The following is a 27,048-nucleotide window of genomic DNA, read 5'->3' as shown; positions in this document are numbered from 1 at the left end:
CCAAGACCCAGACCCACCTCCCATAGTACCCCTCCATTTACCTACCACCAAATGCAATGGGCCACTCACCACTCCCCATGTCCACCTAGAACATTTTTATTCTCATGGTTCCACAGACATCGTCTTAATCCCAAATACTCTCCCCACTTCTTTGTGTTCTGATGTTTCCCTCAGCCACCAGGGCTCTGCTCAGAAGTGACTGATAGAATCCGGACCTGAGGACCATCTTTCAAACAAGCCCACCCACCATCTCAGAGAGACCTAGGTGTCATCTTAGCTAGGCTACAAGCATCCTCCACAGGACACGTCAGCAAGCCACAAGCCCACATTTTCTCTGACCCCTCCCCTCAAAGAGCCCACCAAAGCCCTGGCCATAAAAAGCCTCTTGACCAATTAGAGACCCTCTATTTCCTTTGTTCTGCTGGCCGGGACAGAGGGGGCCCTCGCAGGTTCAGCAATAAACCTGCCTGGACTGTTGAGTTCACATCCCCTCTCTTCTTTCAGTGGCCTCCTCTGAGAAGTCTTCCAAAATCCCCTGATCAGATTTTATCACCTCTGCACTTGGCAGCTACTACATGCTCCTGGTACTTTATACCATTCTCCCTCCTCTTGTCATGATCATTATGCACTCAGTAAAAATCAGCTCTCCCTTCAAAATGTTTCTAGAATCTGGACATCACCCACCACCTCCAGTGCTACACCCTGGTGCAAGACTCTACATCTCTTGTGGGATTTTTGCAATTGTCTTCTAACTATTCCTGCTTCCGCTCTGACCTCCTCCCCAGTATGATCTGTTTTTTACACAGTGATGCTCTTAAAAATACCTCAGGTTACATTACACTTCAGCTCAAAGCCCTCCTCAGAATAATATTCTAAATCCCCACCACAGCCTACAAGGTTCTACAGGACAGACCCCAGCCACCTCTGCCAGTTCCAGTCCTACAGGATGGAGCCCAGCTGATAATCTATTTGGTAAATGGAAAGAGGTTTGGTGTGACAGTAGAGGGCTTGGGGCTAGGGACTGGACTGAAACTGGAGCCGTCATTAGGGTCGGACGAGGAAGGGCCTTCAAATTACAGAATTCACATAAGATTTAAATTGGGTTCAGCCACAATCAGGTTTGTAGTTTGAGAACATAACTCAAGAATGAAGAGACTGGGGATAGGCAGGGTGGCTAAGAGCAGTTTTAATGCCTACAATATTGTTCTGGATTCTGCTGATATACTTATATAAGCTGATAGCTAAATATTCAAAAGTTTTGTAAGCCAGCTGATGTATATGGTCATTATTTTAAAAACAGATTTTATAAAATTATAATTAAATAAGTTACTTTTAAAACAAAGGTAGTGAGTACCCAAAACTCATCACTCATTGTCCTATGACATTTTAATATTATCTTTGCTCTTGAGATTACTTATGTCTAGTGTATCCATATGGTGGAAATGCTACATAACGAAGGGCTACTGTGCATCTCTACTCAGCTCTGCATTCTGTGACCTCACACTGGTAGCTTGAAACTGGCCATGGTAAGAAGAAACACTTCACAGAAATGGGCAAATGCTACAAATCAGGGCTTTTCCCTCCAAGAATCAGTTGTTAAACATTTACCAGCACACCACTGAGTGCAGGTGAAGGAAGATGGGCGAGGTCTAGGGCCATGGGGGCATAAGTAGAGAGAAGATGGCTGGGGTAGAATCTACTCAACCAGGTAGTTTTAAGAGAGGGGAGGGAGAAGGAAAAGGGAGAAAAGGATGCCTCCAAGCCAGAGAATGTCTATGGACAAAGAGGCGTTTGGAACCCAAGATTTGGCTCTGCACTTCCTGGGCATGCCTTCTCACGAAGGTCCTTGGTTAAGAGCCTCAGGCTAAGTGTGTGAGCCCCTAGCCCAAGACCTGCCCCTTGCAGCCCTAGCAGTGGCAGGAAGGAAGTGCTTGCCTAAGATCACCCGAGGAGGTGGCCGAGCCCCAGCTTCATTCAGCCACAGGCCTGCACCACAGGCCCTGGTCTGTGTGTTTACATCTCATATATAGCTGCATGCAGAGCTATTTGGGCTCCCACAGCGCTCTGCGAACGGGGCTGTGTGTATTTATAACCACACAGCCATGTGTGGACAGCCCCACATATAGATCTCACCTACATCATTTCACACATCCCCAAGGGGCCGGGGCCTGCTTACTGATCTCACGTCAGGGGCCGGCCACCGGTAATTGACTTTGATGGGAACCGTGCTCTCCCAGCCAAAGGCACGCAGCCCACCTCCCACAGCCAGCGCCGGCCTCCCTCCAGTGGTCCTGGGGGCGGGACCTTTCTGGTGAGGCTCTGCAGAGAGGCAAGCTATAAACATGCCACAGGCTGACCCGCATATGGAAATGAGACTCGTGGTTGGGCCTGGCGCCCAGCCACAGGCCTGTGGCCTCACTGCCGCCAAGTATCTTTAGCATGAACTTCATTAACATGGGCCCCCTCCTTCCCCCTCCAATCTCTCTCCTCCCTGCCCTGTCTTACACTCAGTTTGCGGTGTCTCTTGCCAGGCTAAGGTCTTTTAACCTCAAGCCTGCACAGAGGGCTTAGCTCCATCATCCCCCATCTGGTAATAACAATAAAAATACAGTCATAGCTTCCACCTACCATGCTAGGCACCAAGCTAGGCGTTCACATCCATAATCTCACTGAATCCACATGGAAGCCCTATTTTAGAAATAAGTAACCTAGGGCTGTAAGGGGGCATGTCATTCAGTGGTGAGGTCAGGGTAGGCACAGGTGTCTGGGGCTCCATGCACACAGCCAAGTCCCAGGGTCATACCCATCAGCCTGGAAGGGCCACTATGTACAGGGAAAGGAGAGAAGGCCAGGATGAGGGGAATGAGGGCATCAACAGAGAGAGGGGCATGGCTGGGACAGAATGAGAATCAACCATACAGCTTTGGAGAGATGATGGAGAAGGGAGAGGAAGAGAAGGGTGCCTCCAAACTACAGGCAAACAGATGGCAGCAAACCACCAAAAGGACATTAGTCCTCTGCTAAGTGAGAGTGGGCAGAGGCACGCAGGGGGCCATGTGGAGGAAGACACCTCCCCTTGCAGGCCACTCCTGGGCAGGCAGGTGCTCCGTGGCACAGTGTCAGGCTCAGTCACCTGAGGGGTCTGGACTGGAAGCCCTCCAAAGACACCAGCTGAACAGAACCCGGGACCATCCTTCAGGAATGTCAAGCCTTCATTTCTTCACCAACTCTTTAGGCCAGTCCTGAGTGGGAGAGACATCTTGTTCTCAGTAACTGGCAGCCTGCTGGAGTTACCAACCCTGGGGCTGTGCCCATCTCCTGCCTTCAACAGGCATGTCACTCTCCTCTGCAGATTTGTCCACTGAAGCCTATGTGTGTAAGCCTCCTGCCTCTCTCCTTCCTTATCTCCTTCCTTCCCCTGTTCTTCCCTCCCGCCCTCCTTCCTGTTCCCTTTCTCTATAATTCTAATAATCAAACTGGTCTTTCTTGAGTTGCACCACTTCAACCTCCCTGCGGTTTCCACCCATTTGCTCCTGCTCTGCCCCCTGGGGCCATGTAGAACACATCAGTAATAAAACGGTAACGCCAACAAGGACAATGCCAGCAACAGCCAACGTTTTTCAGCACTTGCTTTGTTTTAAGAACTCTGCGTGCATCATTTCATTTAATCCTCAAAGCAACCGCACAGAATAGATTCTTTTTTACAATTCCCATTTCAGAGACAGAGAAACTGAGACTTGGAGAGATGAAGTAATTTGTCCCAGGTTTCACAGCCAACAGGTGGCAGAATGAGGATTTGGACCCAAGTAATCTTCAAAAGCCAGTTCTCTCCACCACCAGAATGCAGTGGTTCCTCCCTGTCTGCCATTTGCAACCCTTCACCTACTAAAGGTTTCTCCAGTTCTCTGTGGGGCAAGATGTCTTGGCTCTACGGCCACGTGCCTGCTGAGCATCCAGTCACGATCTAGTGCCCCATCCAGTGAAGCCCTGCATTCCTGACCCTGACTTTCTAGAACTGAGTGGAGGCCTTCACCCAACCTTCTCAAAGGTGGTCTCATCCAGCCTCCTGCTTTTGAGTAAGAATGTCCTGCATATCCGGCTTCTGTCTTTCAAAGACCTGAGAGATTTGAGCACAAAACAGAGACAATGGAATAAACTGTGCCGAGCGTCCACCAGGAGCCACGCCTGCCATCCCCATCCTGTCACCTGTGGTTGCCTGCTGGGGTGTCCCCTAAATCAACCCCGCTCTTCCTACTACTCCCTCAACACATCTCTGCTGAAACTCTTCCAGTGGGCCCTCACCAGCCCGCTCGGCTTAGAATTGTCCGCTGTCTGCCGCTCCCATGCCTTGGCCCATAATAAACCCAGCTGAAATCCAAGTCCAAACCCTGCCCATTGTCATCACAGTAAACAGCCTGGACGCGAAGCCTGCCTCCCTCACTCCCCAGAAGATTAATAAATCTGATTCAGACGCCTATTGTTCTGGACACAGTCAGAATCAATTGCAGGATTTTAAATCTCTCAGCACAGAGCAGCTGGCTGGCTACGAGAGGCCCCGCTATGTCTCTGGGAAAGCTGGCCAGGGATGGAAAGAAGAAAGAAGAAAAGGAAGACCAAATAATCAATAGTTACCACGAGCTCTTGGACATCCACAGAGTATCCTTCAGGAGGCAGATCCCCGACTTGATCATGAATCTCACTTGGTAAGGGGGTTGGGGGTGGGGGGCAGAAATTCAGGCTGGGAAGAGAGGGGGCCCGAAAGAGGCAGGTCTGCTGGACCCAGGGTTAGCCCTCAGATGGCTGGCGTCACTCCACACCCACCTCCAAACCTCACTGATACCTAATTTCATCTGCAAATGTCTGAATCCTTCAAAAGTGAGCCCTCACTGCCTGAAGCCACAGGCAAATCCTAGTTTACTATCCCAGGATTCTCAAGAAGAATTCATAGAAATCCTTTTATCTTAGACTAATTACCACTCCTTTGCCCCCCACCCCCACCACACCCCATTCCCTAGGCACTGGCCTTCTTGCTGTTGTTCTAATCCCTTGCTCTCATGGGAGACATAGTGTGCCGGCCACTGCCGCCTGAGTGGCTGCTAGCATTTTCCCTAGCTGTTTATGTGGAAAATCATAAAAATATTTGGTGGCCAAAAAAAGAGAGGGGAAATGCTTTGGTGGTCTGATGCAACAGAAATGCTTTTCTGGGAAAAAAAAAAAAAAGTTGGATGTCTTATTCTAATCCAAAAGCATGTATAAACACTGTATTGATTGAAAAGTGCTAGGTGGATGGCACATTTTTCTCAGAGACTTACCCCACCCCACCCCCTCTGAGCAGACAGAAGCACTGTTGGCAGCTGGCAGAGGGTCAGTCACTTAGATTCCGGACACAGGGCTTGGAAGAGCTGGAAGGAGAAGTTCTTGCAGGCTGTGTCCTCCCCTGGGTCTGGTATTGTGCGCCTGCCCTGGTGGCCTAATTCTCTGGGCTGAAGAGGCAGCGGTGCTGGCGGTATTGGTGGAGGTGCTGGGGATGCAGATATTGCTGCTGGTCCTGCAGCTGGTCCCGATCAAACCACATGTGGGCTGCACCTTACAGTCAGTCATGAAGCTGCGCCACATACGTTCTCGCCTTTGACACTCACAGGGATTCCCAGAGGGAGCTGGAGTAGGAATCATAATCACATCATGCCCGCTTCATAGAGGATGAAAGCGAAGCCCAGAGAGAAAATGTGTCTGGCCTCAATGTATCAGTGGCAAAGCCAAGATTCAAACCCTGCAGGTAAATGAGCTTCATGCTGAGTCACTTTGGGCTCTAACAGTGCTGCCCAGTAGAAAAATACTTGAACCACGTATATCCTTTGAAATTTTCTAGTAGCTGTGTTTTGTAAAAAATAAAAACAGGTGAAATTGACTTTAATAATATACTTCATATATAATCAAGATATTATCATTTCAATATGTAATCAATGCAAACATTATTAATGCAGTATTTTACAATCTTTGTTTTCATGCTAAGTAAGCATTTGAAATCTGGTGTTGTCTTTTGCACTTTAAGCACATTCTCATTTCACTGTGGCTAGGGGCTACATTATCGACCAGCGTTAAGTCTAGGAGGACTCAACAATGTCTTTGGTAAAAGTGTGGTATTGAGAGAACCTCAGACAAAGGGAAGCATGATTGTTACCTGACTCATCTTTATTCCTAAAGAGGAGAAACTCTCATCTCAACGAGCTCCCCATAGCCATGAAGGCAAGGTGCAAAAATTATTTCAGTTTGCAAACTATATTTTTGCTCTGCTTAGCCTCCTCCTCTTCTTTCTCCTCCTTCTTCTTGAGCACCGACTGCGAAAGCATCTAATCCAGATACCCGCACGGAGTGATTTGCAAGTTATCTATAAGCAGCAACATGGTTCCTGCTTTCTGAAGGTTTTCTTGACCTCCAACCGAATTACACACAGGGCTACACCAGACACAGTGCAGACACAGTGCAAACACAGTGGCCCTATGGGGCTCATTCTCTGCCTCTGGGAGGGAGATATGGATGGAGTGGGGAAGGGAGGAGGAGGGAGAGAGAAACAGAGGGAAGGATGAAGGGAGGGAAAGAAGGAAAGAAAGTGTACAGGGTTGAATAGTGTCCCCCCAAAGTTCATGTTTACCTAGAACCTTAGAATGCAACCTTGTTTGGAAGTAGGGTCTTTGCACATGTTATTAGTTAAAATGAGATCATACTGGATTAGGGTGAGCCCTAATCCAATGACTAATGTCCTTAGAAGAGGGAAATTTGGACATAGACACAGAGGACACGGGGAAGGGGAAGAATGTCATGTGAAGACAGGTGGAGACTGAGCGATGCATCTGCAAGTCTAGGAACACCAGGAATTGCCAGCGACGGCCGCAAGCAGCAGAGGCACGGAGCAGACCACCCTGCACAGCGTCCTGAAGAAACCAGCCCTACAACACCTTGATTTCTGACTTCTGGCCTCCAGAAGAGTCACAGAATAAGTTTCTGTTGTTTTAAGCCACCCAGTTTGTGGCCATCTGTTATGGCAGCCCTACAAAACTAATATAGAAGGGGAGGGTTAAGCCACACATGCTTTCTTGTGAAAATCAGCAAGAACAGAGAGATGATCAAAAAGATCTTGCAGCTGAGAAAGCGAAGTCCGTGTTGGCTTCCCTACCCACACTCACTCAATTACTAGTGGAAGCAAATCGTCCTTCCTCCCACTCCCCTGCTCTGGACCCCATTCTGGTAATTACACCTGAGTCCCAGGTTTGCTATGAAGAGAAAAAGCCTTAAAATGAGGGGTTCGAGGATTTCAAATACTGTCTGCTGAAAGAGAGATCACTTACTCTGTGTGACTGTTGAGGACAAAACAAAGACCAAAGAGAAAAAGTTAAAGGAAAGCAAAGTTCAACTCCATCTGGAGTAAGCGAGCCGAAGTGGTAGATGGCCAGTGGCTACCCCTGTGCAGCCCTGATGAACTGGAGGTGTTAAAAAGCAGCTATAGGGAATTTATCTTTCTGTTATCATCAAAGGAATTCCTGTTAGAAAGAGAATAAACTGGACAGTTCCAGGGCCCTCTCCTCCTTGAAGCCAACCGTGTGATTCCCAGCTGGGGTAGTTCTCACTGGTGTAGGAGCAGTACAGTTCCAAAGGAGTGGAGGCCTGAGGCTGCCTCTCCGCCTCAGCCAGATTCAGCTGGGACATTGACATGGACACTGTAGACATTAGGTTCTGGGTCTGCTGGGCCCCAGCCTCCAGGAGACATGGCCCATTTCCCATAACACGTGGCCCTGCCCCTGGCCTTGGCTGGCCAGATTCTCAAAAATTATGACTGATATGGAGAGCCTAACCAGAGAGATGTGGGGGGCTAGAGCAGAGACTTGGCTGGATAACTAGGACTACAAGTCACCGCCATGTGCAGGTTAAATTTAAGGGGGAGCAGGAAACAGGAGTAAATGGAAGAAAACAGTAAGTAGAGGAAAGCAGAAAGTAGCCTTGCAGTGTTCTGCTTCTTTATCTGCATATCAAACTACTCCAAAACTCGGTGGCTCAAAATAACAACCATTTTATTATAGATCATAAATCTGTGGGTTAGGAATTCAGGCAGGGCTTAGCTGGGTGATTCTTCTTGCTCCGGGTATCAGCAGAAGTCGCTGCATGATAATTATCTAGCACATGGCTGGTGTGGGAGTGTTGGAGAGGGTTCCACTGACGTCTAGCACCTTGGCAGGGATGGCTGGAAGCCGGGCTCAACTGTAGCTGTAAACCTGAGTGCCCGGTCTCTCCAGCAAGGCCTTTTGGGGTCATCAGACTTATTAGGTGGGTCAGGGCTCCAAACAGCAAGTGTGTCAGTGAACAAGCCAGAAGCTGCATGGTCTTTCATGACCCAGGCTAAGAAGTCACCTAGCATCTTTTCTGCCATCTATCTAGGGGGTGAGGAGTGTCAAAGAACTTGTGGCCATACTTTAAAACCACCACCCCAGGGAGGAAAGTGATGGGAAGAATTGCTTTCTAGTCCATAATACCAATGAGACAGCCTCATCCTAAGCAATAACCTTTTTTTTTTTATTTGACTAACTTGAGTGGGGTTCTGTGCCTTACAACCAAAGTAATCCTGTTTGGAGCTGAATTTTGTCCCTCAAAACTGAAAGCTGAAATCATAACCTCTGTACCTCAAAATGTGACTATATTTGGAGATAAGGTCTTTAAAGAGGTGATTAAGTTAAAATGAGGTCATTTGAGTGGGGCCTAATTCAATACGACTGGTCTTTAAGAGATCAGGACACAGACACACACAGAGGAAAGACCATGAGAAGACATGGTGAGAAGGTGCCATCTATAAGCCAAGGAGACAGGCCCCAAAAGAAGCTGACTCTGCCAACAACTTGGTCTTGAACTTCTAGCCTCCAGAACTATGAGAAAATTAATTTGTTGTTTAGGCCATCCATTGTGCGGTGTTTTATTATGACCATCCTAACAGACTCATATAAGCCCTGCTAAACAAATGTGCCCAGTGGAGGTATCTTGGTGCTAATACAGGCAATGAGGAATCTGGGCCTGCGGCTTCCAGTTTGAGCAGGGAAAGAAAGGCTCAAGCTCACACACTGGGGCTGTGTGTGCAGCAAGACCATAAAGCAGACTCATGGCGCAGGGCAGCCGCCTCCCCCACGTGCACCCACGACAATCAGGAGATCCACAGATACTGCCTCATTTCACCCATCTCCACTCCTGGCAAAGGAAAGTATTTACCATCACCCTTTACAGAGGCAACAGAACGGTTGCCTTCACGAAGGGAAACACTGTCTTGGTCCAGTTTTCTTGCAAATACAGACACATGAATGTGAATTCACACGTGTGTGGATGCATGTGCACATGCACACACACACACCCCTACACATCCACACACTACCCTATGTGTCCCTTTCTGATGCACTGTCTTCCCTATCTCAGCAACAAATCAAGAGTCAGGACACTTGGGTTTGGTCCCAGCTCTACTGAACTTCACCTACTTTTTCCAGTGTTCTGTTTGCTCAGCTTTAGAATGAAAGGATTGGCCTACAGATAATTTCCAAGATGACTATCACTCTAAAGGCACGTGGTTCCATAATCTCAGTCAGAGAAAAAGTGTTAGCCTAGTTTATCTGGCTAATTAGCCATGAGCATCTCACATCACCTCTCCCAGTCAACTTCCTCCACTACAAAATGTGCTTCCTGGTCTCCAGGCTCCCCTCTGACATTCCAGGACCTGCTCTCTTTGCCTATTAATTCACTTTCCAGACTTCATTTGTTCTTGCTCTTCCTGCCTTGGACAACAATGTCTCCCCCAGGCCATCTTGCCCCATCTCTCCTCACTCTGATCTCTCTTCCACCCAGCCCCTCCCTCACATTCATTCACTAAGGGCTCCCAGCTCCCAATTTTCCTCTCCATCCCAAGTTTCCCTCACCATGGGGATGACCCATCCACCAACCTGGCTCCAATCCAATGACCTTGACTCCCCTCCCTCATGATCACAACAGGAACCCTCCTGCGCCTACCATCAACATCTCATCCCAGGCCACAGCAGTCCTTCTCTTGTTCATTTACTCTCCGCCCTTGTTCATTACGTCTACCCTTGTTCTCATTAAGACCTCTCTCCTGCATGTTGACTTCCCTCCCTCATTGGCCTGTAGGTCATGATTCCTCATGTAACCCACTCTCCTGCTGTCACTGCCAACCCCTTACCACCTTGTCCCTTGGTCACATTTAACCCATAAAGCCTTGCAGCTTTGTAGTTAACCCAACAATGTGCTGTCTCCATCCCCATCTCTGGACACCAGAATTCTGCTAGAGGAAGACATTCAACTACATGGACAGGTGTCAAATGAGAAGCCTCTAACAGCAGCTGGCCTCAGCAAAGACGGACCATCCCTCTGCTTATCCCCACCAGCCCTTCTTCTATCCCCCACAGTGCCTTCCAAACCTCCCCCGGACCCCTTGAGCCCCTTGCCTGGGAAGCTGACCATCGCACTCTTATGAGCTGACCTTGCCTCCTACTTTGCAGAGAAAATAGAGGCAATCAGGAAAGGACGCCCTCACCTTCCTGCCTCCCCACCTACAAGCTTTGCACATTTGCACTGCCCTTCCTGCTGCATGGAAGGGGTGCTCTTCCACCTGTTCAGGGCTAATCCCACCACCTGTGCCAAGATTCCACCCCAACCCCACCTCCCTAAATCCTTGTACCACCAAGGAGAATACCCCCTCTACTATCTGTGTCCTTTTCCCCAACCACAGGCACCTTTTCTCTCAGCACAAATGCATAATCACGTCTCTCCTAGGAGAAAGTTTTGTCACTGCCTTTAGTAGCATCTTATGTCCCCCCTTCCTTCCTGGCCAAGAAACCTGAAAGCAGGCGAGTCTACAAATACCCTCCTTACTCTCTACTTGGATCTTAAAAGTGAAAATCTTCTAGGATTTTTCTTTCTGTTAATAAAAGGTTATATGCTCACTATTTATTTACAAGAGTCAAATCATGCAAGAAAATTTAAAGGCCAAAGGTGAAATCTCTTCTGCCAGAGAGAACCAGGTTTCATCTGTTGCTGCCCTGCTCCCGGGCATCTATTTGCAGAGATGCGCACATGCCAAGCTCTGCTCAAACAGTCGATGTAGGTCCTCTAACCTGCCTTTCTCCTCACACAACAAGCTGCGGGCATCTCTTCACATCAACAAATATGGATGCACATCATTGTTGATGGCTGCTAGAATTCTGTCCTATGGACTTAATAACAGTTTAATCCACCAGTCACTACTGATGGGCATTTCATTTCCCCTTCACTCTCTCCCTTCCACTTTGCCCCCACCGAGTATAGGAGAAACCCCTTCCTGGTTTCTCCTCCCTAACAGAGCCCTACCCTATGCCCCCTCCTCCGGGAGGGGTGCCCTTGGCTAACCTGCAAAGACTGCAGGTTAGGAGCCAGAGCTGCCCTGGTGATGGTGGTAAAGTCACAGGATCCCAGGAGGGCAGCTTGGGAGTGAGAGATGGAGCACACCCCCAACACACCACACACACACCTGGCCGCTAGCACCAGCAGCGTCCAGAGAGAAACTCTAAAGAAGGTCCAGGGACACAACCCAGCTTCCCTATGATGTACAGCCAGTGTGACCGCAGCAGCTTCTCCACACCCCAGCACGGCGGTGCGGACGCCAGCTTTGGCATCTCACGACCCTGGATTTGAATGCCCTTCCCACTTCCTGACCTTGAGCAAACCGCACAGTAGCTCTGGGCCTGTCCCCACCTGTAGAAGGGGAATAACGACGACTGCCGTGCAGGGCTCTCTGAGGAGCCTGGTGCTCAGGGCAGGGGACAAACGGAAGCTGGCACACCCTCAGTACTGCCAGGGAGGTGCAGTATTCCACCCACCCTGACCCCCACTCCCAAGGGGGAAGAGCCACAGAGAAGCCTAAGATTCAGAAACCCTTGAGTTGGGCTGGACAAACTGGGGCCTCAGTAATGACAAAAACAGAAGCTGACACATGCTGAGTGCTTAGGTGCTGATTAACTTATTTAACTCTCACAAACCCCATGGTACCAATTAGGAAAAGAGAAATCACTCCAACTCCTTAAAACAAGATTTAATGCAGAGAATTGGCTTTCTGGCGACAGCAGAGCAGAGAAGCCCAACAAGGATAGGGTGATTGCCCAGAGATTAGCAATAGATGGAAGCTACAACCCTGAGCCCAGTGGGGGCTGGCCAAAGAGAGTGGGTGCTGTGGCTTCTGGGAGCATCCAGAATCCGGAGTCACAGGGTCCAACAGGAGCCAAAGCCATGAAGGTGACGCAGCCGCTGCCACAGAGCAGGCCCAAAGCAGAGAGGTGGACAAGTACTCGGGCTTCTCTCTAACCCTGCCCACCAGCCTCCTACCAGGGCCTTCCACTGGGTAAACTCTGCTGGAAACCAGATGTCGCAGAGCCTGGCACACAGCCTGAAAGGGTCAGCCCCGCTATGATGCAGAGCAGAACGGTGTAGTAGGTACCAAGGCCAAAAGCATAGGTGCTCTTATCTCCACTCACACAGGAAGAAACAAGGCACAGAAAAGTTAGGCAACTTGCCCAATATCAGACACCTAGTAAGGACAGAGGTGGGAATGTGAACCCAGGCAGTCTGCCTCCAGAACCCACAGTCTTAACTGCCATATTCTAGCAGCTCCCCTGTCTAGCAGCTAGTGGCTTTCTCTTGCTTTTCTTGGTCTTCCATCCTTTTCTCTTTCTAAATTTCTTTTTGGCACAGTGTTGCTGAAACATACACAGGACTCTAGGGTCAGACAGACTTAAATTCCAGTTCCAGCTCTGCTACTGATTAGCTAGGTAAAGTTACTTAATCTATTCAGCCAATACATATTCATTTAACACTTACTATATGCTAGTTCCAACGGGCTTAATCCCTCCAAGGCTCTGTTTTCTTATCTGGACAATGGGTGTAATGGTATATGGTGGTCAAGCCGATACAGTGAGGTGACTGAGGGCTGGTATATTGTTACATTTGTTCCAAAAATGCTGATTCTTCCCCTTCCCCTCTTTCCCTTCTTCTTGTCCCCGGCAAAGCATCAGATCTGCCTTGCCAGGGTCATTGCTCATCTCAGCTGGTGACTCTTGAAGCAGACATTACCGGCCCCATTGGAACTAAGCCTCAGAAGCAGCAAGACCCCCAAGTCACCTGCTGCCCTCCAGGCCAGCTCTGCCCCTCTCAGTTGTCTCAGTGTCCCCATCTGAGAAGTGGCTGGGGGAAGAGTGCCCAGCTGTCTCCCAGCTTAGCCACAAGCAAGAGAAGTGGGTGGGGGACTGGGGAGCAAAAGGAAAACTCTTTGTAAATGTGAAACACTTTTTAAAAACGTAGCAATGTGAGCAGTAACAGTAATTGCTTTGGTGTTTGTTCACCCTCCCTTCTCCTAGTAGGCCTGTGGCTTCCTGCAGGAAGGATATAAACAGCTGCTGGGCCTGTTCATAAGGAATCCATCAGCAGCAGAATGATTTGATCAGTTCTCACAGGTCATGCATGGTGAGGATACAGGGCCAGGCAGGCTGACCTCCCGCCCCTCAGGCTCCCTCCCCACTTCCCCCCACCCACGAGTTTGCTTCAGAAGCAACACATGGGATCCCCATGCAGGTCCAGCTTGGCAACCTGTCTGGAGCAATGGATTTGGGAAGACTCGAGCCTTGGATCCTCCCTCTGCCCCCCACAAGCCCTGTGGCCTTGGCAATTCCTGTTATCCTGGGCCTCTGTCTCCTCTGTGAAGTGCAAAAAAGAGGTGCCTGGCAGTATCTACATGGGGGCTGCAGGGAACAGAAGGCATACTGGGGAGGGAGATTTAAAGAGAACTTGGTGAAGGAAAGAAGCTGCTACTGCCCCCAGGACTGAGGCCCAGGAAAGCTGGAGACCCTGGAAGGGCCCACCACTAGGAGCTGTCACTGCTGGGGGACACAGAGCTGGGTGACAGGGAGGAAATGCCCAATCTCTCTCTTCCTGGCCTCTGATGGCCCCCCAGTATCCCCAAAAAGCCCAGGTAACGCTGTCTGTAGAAGTCCCGCCTCCCGGGCACAGACAGAAGGGCAAAGAGTGACCTGGAGAGGAAACAGCTTTCACTCTCAACAGCATCACTGCTACGTTGGAAGAAGCCAACAGCTGTGAAATGCTCGGCACAATTCCTGCCCATAGTAAGCCCTCCATGCACTCTGCTTCTTGTCATCGCTGTTGACTGCACTGTTCTTCTGGCATAAACACCGCCCCCTGCTCTGTTCTCTGTCCCTCCTTCCTCCAGGCCAGAGGAAGAACTCGGTGAACATCTGTTCTCTTAGACAGAAAAATTGATGCAGATAACAACATTCAGCTCCACTGCGATGACCAAATTTCACCTCAGGTGTCATTTCTCTGGGGGCAGGCAAAGCACCATGACCCCCCTTACCACCACCAAGGCTTTCAAGCCCTCTGTCCAGCCTACCAAGGGGCAGCAGCCTGGCTTCCATCCTAACGTGCTCTGTGCTCCTGAGAGTCAAGGAATGAAGGAAATGAAGCAAGGTACGCCCATACCATATGCCCAGGACATTCTACTCACATTCCCACTGTAGCTGAGCAGTTTGGTTAGAGCAATCTCATGGGAACCAGCCAAACCCTGGCAAACTGGTGAACTTCTCTGAGCCATGCTTTCCTCATTGTAAAAATAAGAATGCTGCCCTTCTGCAGGTTGCCCTGAGGACAGAGACCTGACACAGAGAAGCCTTCCACCACCTCTTCATGCCCACGCATCAGACAGAGAAACAAGGATCATAAGCAGGAAGGGATGTCTCAGGGACGCACACCAGCAAGTTCCTCTCAAACCCACGCTGCCTTCACCCAAAGCCGCCTCCACTGAAAGCCAGCATATTGCGCTCCAGACACTTCCTCTCCCAGCTGGTTTATCCCCAGCAGTGAACAGTCGCTGTATTTTGAAGAAGCCAAAATCATTTTCTTCCTATGTGGTCTGAGAACGCATTCAGGTGCTTTATTTTTCTGGTAATGACAGCAGTCTGACCTTATATCATGGGGGATATGTTCCAGGAACCCAGTGGATTCATAAAGCCACGGATAGCTCCGAACCCTGTATATACTGTTTTCTTCTATACAGACATACCTATGATAAAGTTTAATTTATGCATTAGGCACAGTAAGAGATTAGCAATAATAACAATATACTGTAATAAAAGCTGCATGAATGTCTCTCTCAAAGTATCTTATTGTCCCAGACTCACCCTTCGTGTGACGACTTGAGATGAGAAACGCGAGGCGATGAGACACAGCGAGAGGAATGGCGGAGTCGCAGCGACCCAGCGCTCAGGTGCCAGTGACCTCCGACCCGCAGGAGGATCACCTGCGTCCGGAGCGCGGAGGATCACGGGTGGGTAACAGGCCCCGGCAGCGCGGCCGCGGTTGAGGGGGACGGAGGTGTTACTTGGCGGTTCCGGACAGATGTGAAGGTGGGTGCGCCGCCTCTGTGGATGGCCGCTGTGGGGCAGCGCGGACAGACGGAGGGCGGCCAGAGGGAAGTGTTCACGGCGAAGTCCCAGAGCGGAGCACCCACGCGGGAAAACGGCGGTGCTGACTGCATCTTACTCTTCGGGTTTCTCTTTTATTGCAACTACCAGCATTGGGTATTTGAGTCAGGACCCTGGGGACCTCAGCCCTATTCCTGATCCCACTGCTCACCCAAAGCAGCTCTTTCCTCCAAATCTAGAAAATGGGTCTTTTCTCTCTTGCAATGCTGTAGGGTGAGGTCAAGTCATCAAACAGCTGGGATCCAGGAAATCAATGTTGGGGTGGTTCAGAAATGAACTTTGGAGTCTTGGCTTTGCAAACTTTGGTCTCTGTGAACTTGGGAAAATTACTTTATCCTACTGGGCTTTATGTTTCTCTTCTGTGAAAGGGGGATAATGATGCATGTCTCCTGACCCCATGAGGAAGGTGCAGTGAGGTCCTGGGAGGAGTGGGGCCTTCGCACTGCGGAAGTGCTCAGCCAAGGGGAAGTGCATTTAAGGGACCAGGCCTATCAGAGCGATATGTCCACTGGGGCCAGGGGTGCCCAAGAACAGCCTGGGGGTTCTTAGGCCAAGATAAGCTCCTGACTGCCCGCCTCAGGCCTCCCGGCCCCCTTCAGCTGAGGTTTCCTGTTGTCTTCTTTTACTCTTTTAAGAAAAGAAAAGAAGCATTCTTCCTCTGGAGGCTTTTGTCCTCAGACTAGCTGGAGAATGCCACAGACATTCACTCCACACTGAGGATGTCAAGCCACTTTCTGGGCTTAAAAAATATATATTATTGTTTACCTAATGGTTCTTCTGTGAGAAATAGGTGTCTGTGCCTTTAAACAGAGTGCAGCGCCGCAGACAGAGTGTCTCCAGGGATGTTTGCAGCCAGAGGAGGGGGAGAAAGAGGACATCCTGTTGTTGGGTAAAAAGACAGAGACAGACAGACAGCCAGAGAGGGAGGAAAAGGTCAGCACAAACCTGAGTAGGGGAAGCCAACTCATTTTTTTTCCCCTTGGAGAATTTTCTTTTCCAAAAAGAAAATAGTCACTTTTTTTCTGGGGGACCTGGGGCTATACATTCTGCCAGTCAAACCCAAGATACTACTGGTTTATTTAAGATGAAAGAAAGTTCTCCAAGCAGTGTGGCATTTCAAGATATAAAAGAGCCTGACAGTCTCAAGTCCTTGAACTTTGCAAAAGGTGGTGTGTTGTGACCTCTCCTTAGGTTTGGGACTTGGAAATAGGAGTGGGGGCGGAGGAGAGGGGATGCTGGGGAGATCTCATTTACGGAAGGCTGGTGCTTACCCTACATTATCTCCAATCTTCCCAACATCCCTGCCTGCCAGGGAGGCTTATGCATCTCCATTTTGCAGGTATAGAAACTGAGGCTCAGGTTGATTGAGGGCATGCCCAAGGCCAGATAGATACACAGGTGGCAAGCAGTGGGGCAGCAGTTTCTCCCAAATCTTAAGACTCCTGTTTTTAGCATAATACACTGCATCCTTTGTAAAGACAGCAGCAGATCTGAGGGTGGAACAGGAGGGGAGATGAGAGATGGGTGGACTTCCAGCTGCATGGTCTACCAGCCTCTACTTTGAACACCTCTAGAAACCCCTTGGTTCTTCAGGTTCTCCCTCATCAAGAAACAAGCCCAGGATCATTATCTCCCAAGGGTATATCTAATTCAACTACTACCATTCTCAGCAATGTTACAGAGCATTAACAAAATTTAAGAAGCATTTTATTAGTCACCAAATCAGATGATGTGAATCTCCTCCTTATACCTAGAAGGTGGGCTCCAAGATCCTACATGATCTGGTCCCTGCCTGCTCCTTCAGTCCTATCTCCTCACCCCCATTCTCACTCACCATGCTGTCACAACTTCAAAATCTCTGTTCCTCTAATACAGTGCTTCCCTAAGTGTGAGCTGCAGCCTCAGACGAGCAGCACCAACATCACTTGTGAGCTGGTTGGAAATTCCAGTTCATCTCTATCCCAGACCTACTGAGTCAGATCTGCTTTTTAATAATATTCCCAGGTGCACATTAAAGCACAAGAAGCACCCCTATTGCACATCCAGTTTTTCTACCTCAGGACCTTTGCACATTCTGCTCCTTCTGTCTAGACAATCCTCTTTCATTTTGGCCTGACTTAGCCCTGCTCATTTTGAACTCATATGTCACAGCTTCAGAAAGGTCTCCCTTGACCCTGTAATAAAGTCATTCTCTCTTAAGAGTCCAGTTCTTTTCATTCATTGCACTATTTCATTGTGTTATTACACACCAATTCACTCAATGTCTCCACTGAGGCTGAGGCCATGTCTCACCGGTTTACCAGGAACATAGTAGGAGCTTCACAAAAACATGTTGAATGAATAAACGTGGTACTATTTCTGGTTCTGGATGGAGAAAAGTTCACAACAGACCCTGCTTGGGGCATTTGGTATCTCTAGGCTTTTTCATTCAGTTGCAGCAAATATTTAGTGAGTCCCATTATGTTTCTGGAGCTGGGGTCCTATGTTTAAGGAGACTACTTGTGACAAAGTGGATCCCAGAATTTGGTACAGTGATTCTGTTGTCTTGTTCAGGGCATATAATCGGGAACTGAAGGAAACTAAACCAAGAAGGATACGTTCCTGGTGGTTACAGCAAGGAACTCTCAGGTGGAATGAATAGGAAATTAGCATTTTCTAACCCCCACTTCTGGGTCAGACACCTACAAAGCTTGAAAGTGTCAAAGACGGATTCCAAATGCACTAGAATAACATATGAATTGCTTGACTAAAACCCATGACTTTTGTCTTATTTTTAAATAAAATTAACAATGCACACAGTTAAAAAGTAAAACAGTACAGAAGGACCTCATCCCTCCCCACCCAGCGTTCCATTCTCCAAAAATAACTACTTTTTAACTCTTTAACCTGGTAGTTCTGACATTAACCTCAAACCTCCAAATATACTTATTTAACTGTTTCTTGATTTGCCAATTTTATATAAGCTGTTGATCCTTGCTATGATACCAAGATGCAAATTTAGCTGCTTTATATCACTTCCACCTCCTTGCTCTATTCTCAGATATCACTGTTAATTATTTTGTAATTTCAAGTAATTATACTTCAATATATTTAACCCTTCAACTCTTATTATCAGTATTTCTTAACTTTCTACTTTATAAAAATATTAGGGCCTCTATCTTTTCCTAGCTCTCCTGTCTACACCCATCTCTTAACTTCTGACATAGGTAATTTTACATTGTCAAGGCTGATAATATTTGCATTGTTGTTTGGCAAACATTATTAAATCTTCAATTCTTATCTATGGAAGGATTCTAAAATTTGGAAAAGAACAGTATTTACGTTATTATTGTAAATAATATTCCTAAATCATGTATAATGATTATGCTTCTTTTATTCTAAGCTTTATGTTTTCCCTTGAGTTTCTAATTGCCTCTTTTTTCTTACACTATTTATTATAACCACTTTTTTTTTCCCCAAAAACTCTCCATCAAAGTGTTCAGTTGAGCACATTTTTTTCTCCAGGAGATATCCTTACCAACCCTGCCCCACCCCCTTGCCCCAACTTCCACACTATATTCCTGCACATTTCCTTTCTAGTCCTCCTGAAAACTCTAATAATGTGCTCTTCTGGGATAGACCTACAGTATTTTGAAGTCTATGACTTCCTCTTTCTTGGTTTGCTCCCTCATTTTTCCTGGAGCACATTCTCAAGTAACTTCCTAAGAATTTGTAAGAGATACCTTCCCTAAATTCTTGTATCTTTTGAAAACATGTTTTTTAAAAAGCTATCAACTTAAATGATAACTTTTTCAAATTTAAGTTGAAAATTACTTTTGCTGAGAATTCTAAAATCATTTGCTTCATTATGTATTCCATCATGCAGGGTCACTGATAAGAAGTCTGATTCTCATTCCTTTGTAGATGATATATCATCTTTCTTCCTTGCATCTATCTTCTTTCTTTCCTTTGGGATCTTCTCCTTTCCCTTTCTACTCTGAAATTTCATAGTGATGTACCTTTTTTCACTCATTCTTTTCACTCACCTTTCAATTTATAAACTCATGGCTGTAAGCTCTAGAAGTTTTTATATTTATAAACTTACAAATTTAAATTTATAAATTCTCTTCTATCTTCTTGATTCTCTTTCTGGAACTCCTATAAATTGAATATTGTACCTCCTGGATTAAACTACTGTATCTTTTATCTTTCATAGTTTCCACCTCCATCTATTTTCTTAGATATCTTACTGTTCTAAGCTACATCATATTACTTAATATTTTTCATTTCGAAGAACTGGTTTTTATTCTGTAACTGTTAGTTTTTTGGCATGTTGAGTTTTCATGGGATAATACCTTCTCAAATGTCTGAGCATATTGATTAGAAAAAAGTTTTAATTCTCTGCTCTCTAAATCGTATTTTCCAGGGTCTGTCTTTCTTGGTGTCTCTCTCTTTCTCTCTCTCTCTCTCTCTCTCTCTCTCTCTCTTTCTGTCTTTCCCCCTCTGCCTTTCTCATAACACATGATTCTCAAATATTAGGTAATCATTAGTTATTTTTTCACATTTTAAAATAAGGCAAAGGTAACAAAGATATTTTTCCTACGTTTATGTATTCAATACGTCAAATTGAAATTTCAGTGGGATTTTTCATATATAAGTGTAAAGGCCTAGAATTAGCCAACATAATTTAGAAGAAGACAAAGAGGAAAGATTCATGCTTTCAAATATCAAGACATTATAAATACAGTAATAAAATCAGTTTGGTATCAGTGCAGAAACTGACAAATAGATGAATAGAACAGAATGGAGAGCCCAGAAACAGACCCACAAATAAATGGAAACTAACTACATGCAGCAGTGACATAGATCAATGGGGAGAAGAGGGTTGTTCAATAACTGGTGCTGGGTCAACTAGCTACCCATATTGAAAAATTTAAATCAGAGTTCTGACCCACTCTACAAAAAGAAATAAATTCCAGATGGATTAAAGACTAGATTTTTTAAAGCTTTACTTTTTTAAAATAAAATAGATTATAATATTGGCTTATGGAAAGATCCTTAAAACAAGATGGGAAAAAAAAAACTCAAAAAGCAAAAGATGAATACCTTTGACTGAAGTAAAAATTTTAAGTTCTGTGCAACAAATGATACTATAAACAAAGTTAAAAGGCAAGTCACAGAATAGACATTCAAGTTATATGACTAATAGTGGATTGATAACCAGAATATATCATCTCACCTACAAGTCACTGAGAAATTAAACAGGAAGGTAAAATGAAAAGGGGAGGAGCAAAGAATGTGAATCATTATCTCCAAAAAGATAAACCCAAGTGAGCAATAAGCATGTAAAAAGATGATCAGTGACCGTAAAGGTCAGGGAAATGCAAATTAAAACAATGTATACTCAACGTACTGCAAAAATTAATATACCTGTCTACTCTGAGTGTGGATGAGGATGTAAGGAGATGTTGATACACCACTGGTAGGAGAATAAATGGACACCCTTTTGGAGAGCAAATGATCAGTATTCAGTGAAACTGAAGGTGTCCAAATGTCATCACCCAGCAATCTCACTTCTGGGCATGAACCTTATGGAATCTCTTACATAGAAATGAGCACAGGCATTTCTATATGAGTGTTCATTGTAACATCATTCATAAAAAAAGAAAAGAAAAAATAACTGATCTACATGTTCAAGAATAGGAAAATGGTTAAACAAATGATGGCATATATTTCAAATGGAATAGTACACAGCAGTTAAATGGCAGGAGGAAAGGAAATAATGCATGTGGCTTATATGTCATGCTAACCCAGAAACCAGTCCGTGCTCTTCAGAGTATCTGCTTGAGTGCTCTAAAATAGTTAAATCTTCATCTCTCTCAGATCTTAGATAGCAATGACAAAAACTGACTCTAAATAAATAAAAAGGAGCATTTGGGAAGGATACTGGGATAGCCCACAGACTCAGTGGAAGAACAAGTACAGAGGCAGGAACAGGCATCTCTGGGACCTCCATGTAGGAGCACACAGTCCATTCCTTTAGAGCAAGGTTTCTCGATGGCATTAGTGACATTTGGGGCTGGATAATTTCTGGTTGTGGGGGCTGTCCTGTGTATGCAGGATGTTTGGCATCATTCCTGACCTCTCCCCATGAATGCTAGTAACAGCCATCAAGTCATGAAAATAAACAATATCTCCAGACATTGCCAAATATCCTTCAAAATCATCTCTGGTTGAGAAGCTCTGACTGTGGTCCCCTGAGCAGCATCACCTGAGAATTTGTTCACAGTGCAAATTCTTGAGAACCCAGACCTCATGAATCAGATACTCTGGGAGTGGGCCCAGCAATCTGTTTTAACATGCCCGTTGGGTGCATCTGTTGCTCACTCATGCTTGAGAACCACTGTGCAAAGCTTGGCCTTGGGAGAACCCAGCTGCCACTTCCTTCCATCCCTGTGTGTAACCTTTCAAAATCAAATGCTTGGGAACATGTATCTCATTAACGTAGATTAAATCAAATGCCCCCAGAGAGGCAGCTTCCCAAGGAATGACACTGAATAGAGAAGGAGGCAATTCCCCAAAAGCTGGAGGGGAGGCTGCTGTTTCCAGAAGATGCAGAGAAGGGATTCCAGTTGGGGCTCCTCCACTTGCCAGACATTTGGTGATCCCTTCCTGATCCCTGAGCACTTCACAGGAGTTTTTACTACCACTGGTGATGCTGTTGAGCTCCCAGTTGGCCTCTGATGGTCCCAGGAGACTATTAGGAGGCACCATGAACTAGAAGTGGAAGACCTAGAGTCACTCCCTAGTTCTGCTTTCTGCCAGCTGCATAACCTTAGGCTCCCTGAGCCTGTTTCCTCATCAGAAAATGGGTAGGACTATTGTTAGGGTCAAATAAAATAATGTCAAGATGCAATGCAAATATTTATTATTATGGAAAAGACACCTTGCAGCAGTGGACAGGGTGGATACCCTGGGAGGTGGTGGATTGTAAAGCCCTTTTTTCAGCATTTTGATAATAATCAAATGGCCTGCTCCATGCAGAATTACTTCCATCTTTGGTTAAAACATGTCTGGTTAAAGCAATATGAATTCTCATGTCTCAGCAGGTGTATAACGAATGATTCCTTATGTTTACATGATAGGTCAGAGCTTGCAAAGTGCTTTCTCAGGCATCACCTCATTGCATTTGGTCTCTATAATATTGCTGGAAGGCAAGGAGTGCCAGCATCCAAATTTTATAGACAAGGAAGCAGAGGGTCAACATATTGAAAACTTGGCCAAGATCACAGAGCTAGCAAGCTCCAGGACCAAGCTCTACAGGAACTAGGATCAAATGCAAACCTTCTGGGAAAGAGAGTTTTCACTGTCCTGAACCCTGATGCCCAGGAAAGGACCATTTCACCCTACTGTGGTGAAACACACTAGTTAGGGACCTTCATGAAACAGTAACCTACGCGTGTGCAAAGGCTACTAAGAACAGGTGAGTCCACTCAAGAGTTCTCCCCACCTCCCCCACCCCACCCCCGCCCTGCCCTAGGAGGAAGTAACCCTGAGGAGGTTAACAGGAGACCTGCTGACTCAATCAGCATTTCAGTGAGTCTTGTTAGGCAGCTCATTGTTTTCAGAAGCGCTGTACCTATCACCATTCAAACACACCTAAACAGCTGATGCCACCCCCTGTAATCTCTCCATCTCTGTGCTACTGTCACTCACACAAGAACTCCAGGTCCTGGAAAGAAGCATCTAATTGTCTAAGCCTAGAAAGGGCATCTGTGCCCGGGCTGCCATGGGCAGGGATAAGGAAGGGTTCCACAAGGAAGCAAATACTCCATCCTGGGGCCACACAGTTTGTGCACTACTCAAAGGTGGGCTGAAGGGGATGAATGGGGGCTGAAATCCAGCCCACCTCTGCTCCCTGAGTCTTGTGTCCTGGCCCAAGGCTTGTTAAGCAGAGCTGGGACAGCATTTGAGTCTCCAGTTGCCTTATCAGCTGAGCACTCTTGTGTAGCATGCAACCTGTGCAAACATAGACGGCAACCCTGTTTCTTAGGAAAACTCAGATTTGTCCCCATTCCCCTAGAGCAACAAATGGGAGCCAAGTCATAGCTGCCCTCCGGGGGCAGGGCACACACTCTCTGTAGCACCACAGTCCCCACCTGGCCTGCACCACTTATTATGTCACCTGCTTGGCCCCTAAGGTATTGGAGTTTATGACCCCTGTCTTAAACAATAATTTTTTTTACTTTGGTTTATCCAGGTAATTAGTTTCATGGTCTATTTCTGAATGGCATTTTTTCTTTCCCACCCAACCCCCTTTCCCAGCATTCCTGGTTAATCTATTTATTTTTACTCTACCTCCTTCTAAAAATACACACAATACAACAAAAATTTTTTTTTAAGTCAGACTCCTGGTAATCTCTGGAATGTGGGGAAAGCACTCTTCCCACAAAGTTATATTAAGAAGTTTAATTATCAGAAAATTACTGTATAACAAATATATCAAACATTAAGTATGTACACTGCATATATACACTGAGAATTCCTGGACAACCTCAGTCTATAAACCCATCCACCTCACCCACAACTTCAACTGACTCTTTATTCCTCTCCTTTGGCTAGCATGGGAGACTCGGAGGTACACTTGCTTCTATAAAGCCTCCCACCTATAAAGACCCACTACTTATGTTGAGTTTTCAAAGCAGTCAGGGAATTTTCTCAGCTCCTCACAAAGAGGGTATCACTTCTCCTTTGTGGACATTGACCCACTCCCTATTTGTTAGGCATCTGTTTGTTCACTTCCTACCTTTCAGGAAGCCCGGGGGCTCCAGGTTGCTACTGTGGGGTTGTCTCAGCCAGCTACCGCTGTGTAACACCCACAAATATCACAGTTAGTGGTGATGACTGTGTTTGCCCCCAGCGCCTGAGGGCCAGTCGGGGGGACTTGGCTTCGGGCTGCATGTCTACGGATGGCCCAGAGCAGCCTTTCTCCCCTGCTCCACCCCTACTCTCCAGGGCCCACGTCATGTTTTCCTCAGGACTGTGGCCAAAGTACAAGCAAGCTCAAGAGCACAAGTTCATTTCAAACCCCCACTCATGTAACACCCATGAATATCTCAGTTGCCAAACAAGTAAAATAACAAAGCCCAAAGTCAAGGGCAGGGAAGTTGCCCCATGGAGATGGATAGAAAAGGGGAGGAAATGCGTATTTATAGAAAATGCCCATTCTCTGTCTTTGGGTCACAACATTCACGCCTTTCCCACATGCAAAATGTACTTACTCCACCCTTAGGACACTCTAAATATCTTACCCTATCCTGACACTGGGCTGAAAATCCAGAAACTCATGATTTACATCAAATCTCACTGAGGCACCCCTTGACTCAAGGACCTAAAAATCAAAAAGACAAGTTGTTTTCCCCAGTTACAGCCAATATGCAATGGTGGAACAAGGACAAAAACACTGCAAAAACATTCCTATTTGAAAGGGAGTAATTTGGGAGTAGAGAATGTTCCTGGATTTGCCCCCATTCTAGGCTCTCAGAGTGGCGCCCTAATCCATTTTTCTCCAGGGCCCCTGGCTCTGCCTTCTGGAGGTCCTACCTTCCCATCAGCCCTGGACACTTCTGAGGTGTCCTTTGGGACATATGCCCTCTTAGTGGTGAGCAGCACCACTAGTCTGCTTCCTGCCTAAAGAGAGGTGGGGACCCAGAAGTTTGTTCACATCCCCAACGGTTTCATTTTCCTTTAGATCAATCTGGTGGCATTTTTGACATAAGCTCTCTCAAAAATCTGTAACTTTTCTGTGAATTTTACTCTATTTTCGGCACCAGAGCCATTTCCACCATTCTTTTGGGGACCCTCTCCCTCCCCATCTCCTCTCTCTCTCTCCTCACATCTTTCATTTTTCTGGGAGTCTTTTTTGTCCAGCTGAAAAGATGTACTAGACATTCCCTTTGCTCAGAAAAGCTGCAGCTTAGCAGAGGAGAGAGAAGTTAGAAAGTAATCTCCAGGAGTGTGCAAACTCAGACTAGTGCCTAAGGTTAAATGTGGAAATCTCATTATAGTAGTTATCATTTCTGTACCATCCTTCTGCCTTCCAGAAGAGAATGATGTGGCCATATCAACTCTAGGAGCTCATGCCTGGTACCGTGAAATGGGCTTCCCCGCCGTATATTTTCTATTTGTTTCAGGCCCCTTCTGTCCCAGCCACCCTATATAAAATTATAGCTCCCCCACTCCATAGATTTCTGTTATCTTATTTGTCTCTCCGTGACATAATTCCATTTTTTTCTGTTTATGGTCTGTCCATCTGCAGCAGAACGTAAGCTCCATGAGGGCAGGGAATTTTGTTGGATTTATTCACTGTGTTTGCTGTGCCTAGAAAAGTTCCTTGGAGGGAATACATTCTTAATAAATGGAACAGTAAACGGATGGGTGGATGGATGGATGGATGGATGGATGGATGGATGGATGGATGGGTGGATGGATGGATGGATGGATGAGTATATAAGCAAAATCCTGAACATTCTACCTGAAAGGAGCCTCATACCTCGGACCCCACCCAGGCTCCAGCCCTGGTGAAAGATAAAACGTCGCCTTATCTTCCTGGTTCTGACTTGGCCTTCTTTATGATCCTGCCCAACACTGAATGACTTCTTCAAACTTCCTTAGCTAAGAGTTCTCATGAAGAACCCTCCCAGATATCTACCCCCAGGTTGTCTGAACATCCCCTGGATTCCCATGAACTTGAAGGCAGAACTCCAACAAATAGAAAAGGATGATTAAAACTCAGGCAGAAGAACCAAAATCAGAATAAAAATTGAAGAACATAATCTAAGGAACACTAGGGCAATTGAGCAAAAAGTTTCACCAAGTTTCCTGGTGGCCAAGGCATAAAGGAAGAACATGAGGTGCACCATTCAAAGATGCATGCTAGTTTGTTCAGGCGAGGCACCAATCTTTTTCCCTAGGGACCGTCAGATACAGTAAGCAGGGTAGAATTTAGATGGAGAAAAACACTACAGTGAAGACAACTTCCCACAGGCCTGAGAACTCAAAAATGACCTTGAGATTTAAAAGGAGGGCCTGTGAGAGCTCCTGTGAACTTCAAGAAAAGGCATTCTATCCTAAGGGCAACATCCTGTTTCCTCTAAAAGAGAGGAAGTCGGTGTGGGGAAAAGCAACTTCCAAGAGAGAGAAATTCAAGATTTACCTAACAGTATTTTATTTTGTCTTTTCAAGCTGCAAAAAGATGAGGAGAATGATATATTAATTAGCTCTATTAACTGGAAAGCAAATAGGAAGATGGATAATTTCACAAATTCTTTGTTCTGGTCATTCGCTGGTTCACTGTTTGTACTCTGGTAACCTGGTGGTGTTATTTGGTCTGAGAGCCAAGGACTAATGTGGAGGACTGACTTTGAGGGTGCTGGGGAGCTGGAGTCCCCGATGCTCCCCCGTGAGCCTTAGGGGAGGGTCACCCACTCCAGGCCATGGGCTTTGT

The sequence above is a fragment of the Manis pentadactyla genome, chromosome 4 (genome assembly GCF_030020395.1).
Source record: "Manis pentadactyla isolate mManPen7 chromosome 4, mManPen7.hap1, whole genome shotgun sequence".
Classification (NCBI taxonomy): domain Eukaryota; kingdom Metazoa; phylum Chordata; class Mammalia; order Pholidota; family Manidae; genus Manis; species Manis pentadactyla.
Note: the sequence above shows the minus strand (reverse complement) of the source record.